We start from the raw sequence: 10,434 nt of genomic DNA on the forward strand, positions 1-10,434 counted from the left end.
TGCAACTTAATTTATTAAATATCAAGTGCACTCTCGACTAAAAGCTATTAAATCATTTGTTAAATGTTATCTTTATAATGGATTTCCGGCTAAAATTGTGTTACTACTTGAAGTAGATGCTCTTGGACACAGTGGACTTAAAAGACACTAATCTTGTTTTGGACTAATTCGGTTGCTACATATGCCTCTCACTTTACGGTTCTTCTACAACACAACAGATTAAATGATCATCAGTGAGATGTCAGAATCTGAGGTTGACAAATAGTGATCTCAATGGTTTTAAAGCTCCCGAATGATTTATGTGCTCATAGTTCAAAGGTAATTAGTCCTTTCAACTTTCGTTTCTCGTTTAGACTAGCAGCCTTTGTTGCTAGAACTTGATCCAGTGCTCCTTTAAGCTTTAGCAAGTTTTTAAACAAATTGAGGTGAATCATAACTAGAAGCAGATAGGAATATGTAACACATCATGTGATTGTGTAGGAGTCTACAGTTAGAGAAACAGAGGATAGTTACAAATGCTTATATAAGACTTTCGTTGCAGTAATTATAAGGCTGTTTGGTTTAGGCAAAACTCAAAACTCATTTCTCATCACTCAAACCTCTAACCCATATTTCATATCTCTATCTCTATTTTTCTCTTAGCTGCCCTGATCTTGCCTTCTCTGTTTTTGCCAACAAAACTTGCTCCTTTTCATTTACCACTTTGTCCCTAAAAGCCGTCCACAAGTGTAATGAGCTATCAACCAAGACATGCATCTTTGTTTAGAGGCATAGACATTTCTCTCTCTTGCATCTGCTGTCCGACCATGCTTGCTCTCTGAAACCAAAGATTTTTTATAAATTAAGCATATTGACTGCAGTATTAGCTTCACCTTCCCTAGTAGCTTTGCTTCTTTATTTCCAAATGGACCTTAAAGTAGCTAGAAAAACCACAAAAAGTCATCTATATGTGCCTTGGTTAAGCAATTCATTCTCAGGCCAACAACAACAAATCCAGACTTTTATGGATCTTGGGCCTCTTGGCTCCAAATTCTCCACTCGGATAATCAAGTCTTATCCAAACCAAACATCTCAAGTTAACTGGTAGTCAATACACAAATGACCTCAGTGTTTCTTGCTCATTACAGTCAATAATTGAAGCCCATTATAGACAAAACAAGCATTCTGAAATGGAACTAAGCCTATCATAGGTTTTATTCATGTGGATCCTAAGGGCATACAAACGCTTTTTTCTTTCAACTTGTCCTTATGTGAAGCTGAAATGATATATTGTTTGAGAACAATTTCCTTTGAATGTTAACCTATATTGAATGTTAACCTATATATAGTCTTGATTTGATCATAGATATCAACGATGTAGCCTATCATTGAGGGTGGATTAACATTGTTGGGTCATGATGGACAGAATGTGCTAGTTCAAATAACTAAGACGATGACCGACAAAGGGCTTGTCATTTTTATAGTCCTCTCATAATGAGATTTTCTACACATTGGGCATTGACATTAGTAACCATACCGTGTTCTTGCCAATTACTTACAATAATAATAAGAAAAAATGTATGAAAACCTACAAGCTACCACCTTTAGTAATTTTTTGGAATATTATTATGATTTGTTTCTCTTAAATACAAAACTTGGAGGACATTAGAGACATAAATGGGACAGGATCTTATCCCAAGTTGGATAAAAACCATCTCATAGCATCTAAAATTACAAAACGAATTTAATAATAACACAAACAAAATTTCATAACATCAATTGTCATGACAAGAAATTCAGCAAAAAAAAAAAAAAATTGTCATGACAAGAAAGCTGCAAGCAGGTAATCAAATAATACAACTACCTCATAAAAAACCGAAAATCATAACGCGTAAATGTATATGTATTCTTAGAACATAGAACAACACAATAAAAGAAGCATACAAAAGCTTCACTAGGTTCAGAACAATCTTGATATGATATATGATATATCTCATTGAGTAACTATAGTTCCTCAAAAAATTACAAAACGAAATAAATAGAAACACAAACAAAATTGCATAACATCTATTGTCATGATAAGAAAGCAAGTTTACCTTTAGGTTAGTGAAGGACATGTTCTCACATGAGTGCTACCATTAAGAAGAAGTATTGTAGAAATATATTTTTCTTTTGGATACATAAACAGATAAACTTCAACATTTACCTTTAGCAGCCACTTGTATGATTCAAAAATTGTTTTGAATGGAAGTATTTTGCTTGGGTATTATCTTATTCATTTCACTTTAGCTTCAACTTGCATCCTTACAGAATTTGTGAATGCAAGTTTTAGATTTTTATTGAGGGAAATAAATCATTGCCCATGACTGTGTATTTAATTAGGGCTCTTGTTCTAATAGCCTTGTAATCAAAGTATACATTTCGATAAAGTTTTGTTCATTATTGGATCAAACTCTTGCATCAATTCATGACTATATTGGCGACATCAAAATTGTTCAATTTGAAACATTACAAGAAATTAGAAATATAAAGGCACACGATCAATTACATTTTAGAAGTAAAACCAATATAAAAAATAAAACAAAATAAAAACTAAATTTTATTACATTCTTCTTGGTTTGTACTCTAAATCCTTGTAAAAGTTTTTGTAAATGAACAATGAAACTACCTTAAGAGTCAAAATTAGAAAATACATTCGATGTTCCAATGATATTGAAAATTAGCCTATTGACAACAAGATATGGCTTCAATACATCATGGAATGCTTGTAACAGGTTCTACTTTGAAAAAATTCAGTTAGAACCGAAGACCATCTTTGATAGAGCTACTATTTTCCTGGCAGAGTACCAACACTTCATATTCTTAGCAGTTTTTATGTCAAGCTTTTCTTTATGCAGCACTGTCATGTAATGTGTCTTAGCTGCTATGCTCTTTCCTGAGTTGTGTTTCTCTGTTTCGTCTGGTTGTCTTACAAATACAGACCAGTTTTTTTTTTTTTTTTGTTTACTTTCTTTCAACATATCAATACAAGTTTTCTATCTTTTAACTCACAAAAACAATATAAATCATGGAATGCTTCAAAACATTTTCTGGCAAGATATATTGAACTTTTGGGCAGCAAAGGCTAATATTTTATCCTGTTAACAAGAAAACAAGAGACATATGGTTATTAATCCATATAACCTTTGGCCACAATAAATGAGGAAAAAATGCATAAAACAAACTCTTGTTCATAAGCTCAATTGTGCCTAAATCTAAATCCAATTTCTGCTTTATTGTATAAGTAAATACCATATTTGTATAACATAGAAATACCCAATTAGAATTAAAGTTCATAATTCAGCCCCTTTCTATCTTAAGTTTCAGATGCATAATCAAAGCATATTCCAAAATTACAAAGAACAAATCAGATTATACAACACATAAAAACAGAGAGCGCGTCTTAACATTTTGCCTTCTCCTTACTTTTTTTGTCAACATTTACAAAAGTAGAAACACAAAACTTACAGTATTTCATTAGTTAGATTGATCTATGTTTCAAATGCATAATCAAAGCATATTCCAAAAATACAAAGAAAAAAAAAAAGATAATACAGCACATAAAAACAAGGAACACGTCTTACCCAAGAGTGGGTCTCTCCTTCGAGCTACAGGAATGAAACCAAAATTAGTAAAAATGAATGGCTATTTTTCAGCAAATTATGGATCATAATTGATAGTATCAAAGGTGGATTTTTTCGGCAAAATCAAACAAACCCAATTCAAAAAAATTAAGATAAGATCAAAACAAATACTCTCCAGATAATAAAAATCCAAACAAGAAGATCCCCCAACCATTTAAAAAAAAAAAAATCTTGAAGTACCGATTAGAGAGACATAGCAAATTTACCGGAACCACCATCGGAATTGGAGCGGAACGCGGTGGCTGCTAGCTATAGCCATGGAGATTGAGCCATGGAGTCCTAGAGAAAGATCTGATGGAAGAGAGAGAGGGAGAGAGCGTTTTTTGAAATTAGAGGAACCTGAAGGGTGTAGAGAAAAGGATAAAGAAATGGGTGAAAGTGGTGTCATGTGGATCAATGACGTGGCTCTATGATGTGTCATATTTATATCTGTTAGATTAAAGAAATGGCTGAGATTGAAATTATTGCACCCCGTGCAATACTCTAGGTATTGCACGGGATCTCAATCCTTATTGGTAGTCTTAAAGCTACATATAGCTCACTAATGATTGATGTGCTCATAGTTCAAAGGTAATACATCCTATCAACCTTAACTCTCTTCTAAACTCGCAGCCTTCGTCACTATGACTAGATCCAATCTCCAAACAAGCTGTATTTCTTTGGCCATTACCAAGTTTTTAAATCCCATAGAGGTGAACCATAACTAGAAGCAGATGGGAAATTGGGAATATGTAACACCTCATGTGATTGGTTAGGAGTGTCTTGTTACTCTTCTAAACCGTGGCACTACCGCGTAATTAATGTTGCTGCAGACCAAGATTACTTGGTCTTTTTTAGTTTACTAAATAGTAATTCTCTCAACTTCAGACTTGCAGTCCTTTCTCTTTTGTTTTAAAAAATAAATGATAAACAAGTAATCTATTTACTGAAAAGAAAACAGAGCAGAGCAGAGTTCTAGAAGCAAAATATGGAAAGGTAAATGAAAAACAGAGAATTATTTTCTATATGAGAAATTGTAAAATGCATTCCTCACTTGATTACTGAAATGACCTTTGGTATTTATACTTATACAGACACACATTGAAAAGAAAAGGTGGGAAACCAAAACTGAAATGTAACAAACTCTAAAACGGAAAACCAGTCATCTTTAACAGAATTTTAAACAAATTAATGACCTGATGACTTCTGAGTTTATGCTACACAACACAGGTAATAAAAAATGTACCACTTATAGCTTAGTGATGAACTCTGAAGGTTATAACACAACTTGCAGCACAGCAAAAAATAATTTAACACGACCTGTCATTTGCAGCTTTTGTCCTAACATTCTATAGTCTATACAACTGTATATACTATATAATATATAGAGAAGAATAGTATGATTGGCAAATGTTGTAAAAAAAAAAATTCTATAATCTATATAAATTTGACTGTTTGTGGCTTCTTAGTTTATCTCATTAGTTAGTTTTTGAAATGTTACACTGCACCCTCAAAATTCAATCCTATACAAGATTCTTTCTTCAGAGTTTTAATCCCAAATCAGAATAGATAAAATGTATCACAGACTATGATTCCAGGACAGACTGCCAAATTATATGTAAAATCCAATCAAACTTAGTTAATAGAAACATAAGAACATCACAAAACCACACCAAAGAGCTTCAACATCAAGACAGAGAAAGGTATATTTACAGAAATTCTAAAGGAGATACCTATAAAAAATAAAAAAATTCTAAAGGAGACATTTTCACCCGGGTAGGAATAAGAATTACTTCTTTGATAAGTGATAAATCTAAGAATAGGCACGTCCTGCTTTTAAATTTTTTGGAAAAAGAAAACTGTTGTTATCACCTTACTGAATGCCAGAATAGTCCATTTGCACCAATAAAACCATCTTATTTTTTCAATATAAGCAGACGACGACTTTGTAGGCAAGGTTTAAAGAGTCACTATACTATAGTATCCACCAAAAATAATGAGACTATATGTTGGAATCTTCCAAGGTACTTCCAGCTTTTAAATTTTTTGGAAGAGGATAACTATTTGTTACTACCGATTCATGTTCTGAATGACAGAATAGTGCATTTGCAGAAATTGAGCTCCTCAGGTAAGATTTAGAGAGTCACTGTACTATAGTATCCAACATTAATGAGAATATATGTTTAAATTTACTGTTCTCTATTTAAAAAAGGGTGGAGAGGTCACATTACTAAAAGAATCTAGGTGCCCAAATAAGCCAAGTCATCGTAAAGTGAATGCCTACCATTACAGCCATTTAGGTGGAAATGGCCAATGTTATTTCCTATCACTAACATGTCAAAAACAACAAGAGTTTGCTGTATTCTTCAACCTCCAATTTCAATGTTGTCTAGGCACTAACTTGAGCTGATGTCTCATGGTGATTTTTGAGTCAATGTAAATGCATACATGCATCTATCCTTTGATCTTCTAAAAGCTCCATAAACCATGTAAATGACAGATAAATAAGAGCAAACAGCAATTAGATATTTAAACCCAGTTTAACAATACTACATCCAGGTTTGCATGAGAGTGTATGTGGAATTCATATAAATGGAACATAAATTTCAAATTTAATCCTGGAATATATTTGGAAGACCCCAAAATTTCAAAAATTCAACCTACTTAGTCCATCAATATACGTTAGAATTTCCTATCAACAGCTCAAATACTAAACAGGCAATGGCATTACCAAACTACAGTTACAAAAGCTGACCTTAAATGATATAATATAAACACCCTACCAAACCAACATAACAGACGTCATGTATGTCTATTCTAAGAACACAGAACAACACAACAAAAGAAGCATATAAAAACCTCATTGGGATAAATAAAAAAATAAAAGCTTGATATGATGTATCTCATTGAGTAACTATAGTTCCTCAAAAAATTACAAAACGAAATGAATAATAACACAAACAAAATTTCATAACATCAATTGTCATGACAAGAAAGCTGCAAGCAGGTAATCAAATAATACAACTACCTCATAAAAAACCAAAAAGGCAATAAAGGTTCATCCCCTTCCAGCAATCCTCAATAAAGGAGAAATGATACCCTGTAGCTCTTGCAAAGAATGTTGTATCCGTATCTCCTCCTCAACAGACCGCTTAAGGTTTCTAATTTGACCCTTCAAGGCCTCAGAACCTCTGATATCTTCAATCCACATTTCAAGAACCTTCTTCGTCAATCCCATCAACAAACCTGAGAATCTTGGCACTGTAGAATTCTTTTGTAAGAACATCAACAGCAACCCGAGCTCCTCATTATCCAGATTCTCAACACACTTCAACAGTTTCCTCCTTGCCCCCAATTCCTCCATCACCGCCACCACATTCTCTAGATTCTTATTGCCCAACACCGACACCAGTGCCTCCTTGTGCCTAAACTTCTTCAACAACTTATCATGCTCTGCCAACTTCACCTTCTTTGGCCTCATAACCAAATAATCCCCCTCCTTAGGCTTATCACCCTGCCCTCTATGAAAATACCGAAAATATGAAGGCCTCATAACCCTTCTTTCCTCCTCCACACCTAAACTCCAAAAGCTTCTCAAACCACTCTCCACATTCTCCTCCTTCGTTTTTCTCTTCCCAACATACATTACCCCATTCGAACTCCCAATCACTCTCACCCCACAATCTGGTGAAAACCCAATTGACATAAGTGGTGCAGGGAACCTCATAGAATGTGTGACCTTCATCCTCCCATAATCGAACACCTTCATATACCCATCCAATCCCACACTCAAAACTCTATGCTCCCTCCCTTCCTCAACATTCTCCTTCCCAACTCTCCCTACACAAACTGAAGTAACCGTCTTGGTATGACTCTCCATCGAATAAACCATCTTCCCACCTCCAATAAAATCCCAGATCTTAACCGAATTCCCACCTGCAGTAGCAACTAACCCCTCAGATGGCAAAAAAACGACACTTTCAACTGGTTTTCCATGGTTAACCTCCATAACTGTTTTCGAACCAGTCACTCTCACATCCCAAAGCTTAACCGTATGATCATAAGACCCAGTGACACACATTTCATGACTAACAGGTGAAAAATCACCACAACGCACATAGTCCTTACTCCTTATGACCCAAAAGCTCTAAAAGTGGAGTCTCAGAAGCAACATCCCAGTACTTAACAACAGCATCATCGCCACCAGAGAGAGACCAAATGGAGCTTATCATGAAGTGGGTATTTGAGAAAACGTACCGGGCGTGTGTGGGACCTGAGTTTACGAAGTGGGGTCCGCGTTTTGACATCGAACACTTGGATTAGACCCGAGAGGTCAGATGCAGCGATCAAGAGGCCGTCACAGCGGAACGAGGCAGAGGAAACGACGTCGGAGAAGGAGGAGATGGTGGAGGAAGGAGAGAGGGTTTGGGGATTGAAGATTTTGAAGGAAGTGGAGTGAGTGGCGGCAAAAGAGTGAGGTGGTGAGGGAGAGAAAGTGAGGGAAGTGATGGAGGAGATGAGGTCTGGGATTTGGTGGGTTTTGAAGGAGGACCAGTACTTTGATTCTGGGGTTTGGTTTGGGGTTCTGGGTTTGGGTTTGAGCTTCGGTTTGATGGGTTTGAAGGTTGAATTTGGTTCCGCCATGGAAGCCGGTTGTGCAAAGTGAAAGCTCTAAATTTTGGAAGTTCAGGGTTTTAGACAGGGAATACCGAATATGTGTTATGTGTGCTTGTGGGATTTTAGACTGAGAATACCACGCAGGAAGGGGTAAAAAGGTAAAATGCGTATGTACTATACAAAATGCACATTACTCTCTTTTGAATTTGTAATAATATATATAAAAGGACCCATTATCCTCAAAATATTGAACCCAGAGGGGAAAAAAAAAAAAAAAAAACTCACCTCAAGGATTTAGGTTGCTGAAGCAAGTGTAAGTCATTTACAAAACCTCATTTATTAATTATCACCCAAAATCAGAACCCTTTTTACAGGTGGCGGTTCTGGTAGAATGACGGGAGCAGGAGGCTGATGGTGGTGGCGCCCAAGATTTCTCTCTATCTCGCTCGCTCTTTATGTGCCTTTATGGACTCTTTCTCTCTCTACTGTACAATACTCAGTCACTTTTTAATATCCAAAAGTCAAACTACATAGTTTTGATTTTGTTTTTACTTAATCAAATATTTAAATTTTATTAAAAAATTAAATTTTATTAAAAGATTAAATTTTATTTAATCTTTAAATCTTTAGAGGAAAAAATATATATACTGGGGAAAAAAAATGCTAATTTAGTTAAAAAATTTAAAAATACAGAGAGTTGTAAAAAAAAAAAAAACTGGTATTTAATCCAGATAAACCCAAACCTATAATTTATTGAAGTAGCGAAAATTCAAGAAACCCATTCTTCAAATCCACTAAAAAAACCAACTATTTTATCTATTTTAATGTATTATTTTATTAATATGTCCTACGTCACATCTTTTGTTTCAACACATCATCATTAAAATAACTTAAAAAAAACTCCTAAAAAAAAAGAAAAATAAATAATAAACTCACGTGCATATAAAAAAAAATTAGAAGAGAGAAAAAGAGAATAAAACTCATTTATGAGTTAAAAAATTATGTAACCTTTACATTCGGGTATAATTTGAATTCATATATGTATAATTGTGATTGTTTTAATTATACTGTGCGTATGTATAAGTTATACACTAATATATATAGAGAGAGATGTAGTTTTCTTAACATACTGCACCGCACTGTTAATACTTAATATCCAATTTAATTACTATTTTTTAAGGGAATTTTAATTGCTAAATGATTGCACTAAATTACAACAAATTTTTTTTATGGGAGATATGAATAACAACTTAATTTACCTTATTAACTTTTTTTGTGCTTGTTTATTAATTTTTTTTAAAAAAAAGTAATTGTAATAAATTATAATTTGTCTCTCTAGCCTATTTACATTATCCTTCCTTCCTTTTATAAAGTTTTTTTTTTTTTTTTTCATATGTTTTATAATATATATATATATATATATAAACAAAAAACAAAAGAAAGAAATAAGATTTCTTCTTCTTCTTCTTCTTTTGAGAGTAAATAGTGATAGATGAAAATATGAGATTAACAATAGACATAAGACATCACAAAAAAGATGTATTTATCACATAATCATTTGAACCCAAAAAAATAAAATTTAAAACTTATAACATCGATGTTAGATTGCATTTTAACTTCAGGTCAAGATATTACTAACTGATTCCATTTTGGTGTTTATTTTTGCTTATAGTTTGGATTATATTGATATGCGGTTGCATTTCAACTAATAAATATTGAGAATTGGTATATCTACAATATTTTCATAACAATCATAAATGATTAGTTGTTATTGGTTCAAATTTAAACCTATGAGATTACTTTTTTGCCCTAACAATAACAACCTACTACTTAAAATTTGCTAGTGAAAATGTTGTTGACATAACATTCCTCAATATTAGTTTCAATTCCAATGAGATTTTCCTCTAGTAAATTTCGTTCAAACTGTTGAACTTGTTCTAGCCTTCTAGCCACCTCATCTTTTTTTTTTTTTTTTTTTTTGTCGTGTCAATATTCTATATGTTGAATACTCCTTTGAAGTTTAAAGTATATTAACAGAAAGTGACTCCTTGGAAAATTTTCAAGGAAGAAATTACGACACTTGAACCAAATTTCAAAGACAATAAGTAAATTTTGATATATTTTGGCAAACCAATCATGTAATGTCTATCATTTATCATAGAGGAAGAATGCCTTC

The 10,434-nt window shown here is 33.4% G+C and overlaps 1 protein-coding gene, 1 long non-coding RNA gene and 1 pseudogene across 4 annotated transcripts in view; 1 reads left to right on the top strand and 2 right to left on the bottom strand.

The window, feature by feature from the left end:
* Positions 1-10,434, top strand: part of LOC115971681 (probable disease resistance protein At1g62630) — a 56,233-nt gene that overhangs the window by 37,588 nt on the left and 8,211 nt on the right. The window lies entirely within an intron of this gene.
* Positions 2,563-3,993, bottom strand: LOC115971692. 2 transcript variants are annotated; one of them, XR_004087342.1, is made up of 3 exons: positions 3,869-3,993; positions 3,603-3,626; positions 2,563-3,116 (listed from the first exon to the last, which is right to left on the bottom strand). It is a non-coding gene; the product is annotated as an uncharacterized LOC115971692 (long non-coding RNA). The 2 variants fall into 2 exon arrangements; XR_004087341.1 differs by lacking the exon at positions 3,869-3,993 and having other exon boundaries at positions 3,603-3,641.
* LOC115971686 lies at positions 6,534-8,325 on the bottom strand (annotated as a pseudogene).

The sequence above is a fragment of the Quercus lobata genome, chromosome 12, assembly GCF_001633185.2.
Source record: "Quercus lobata isolate SW786 chromosome 12, ValleyOak3.0 Primary Assembly, whole genome shotgun sequence".
In the NCBI taxonomy this organism is placed as follows: domain Eukaryota; kingdom Viridiplantae; phylum Streptophyta; class Magnoliopsida; order Fagales; family Fagaceae; genus Quercus; species Quercus lobata.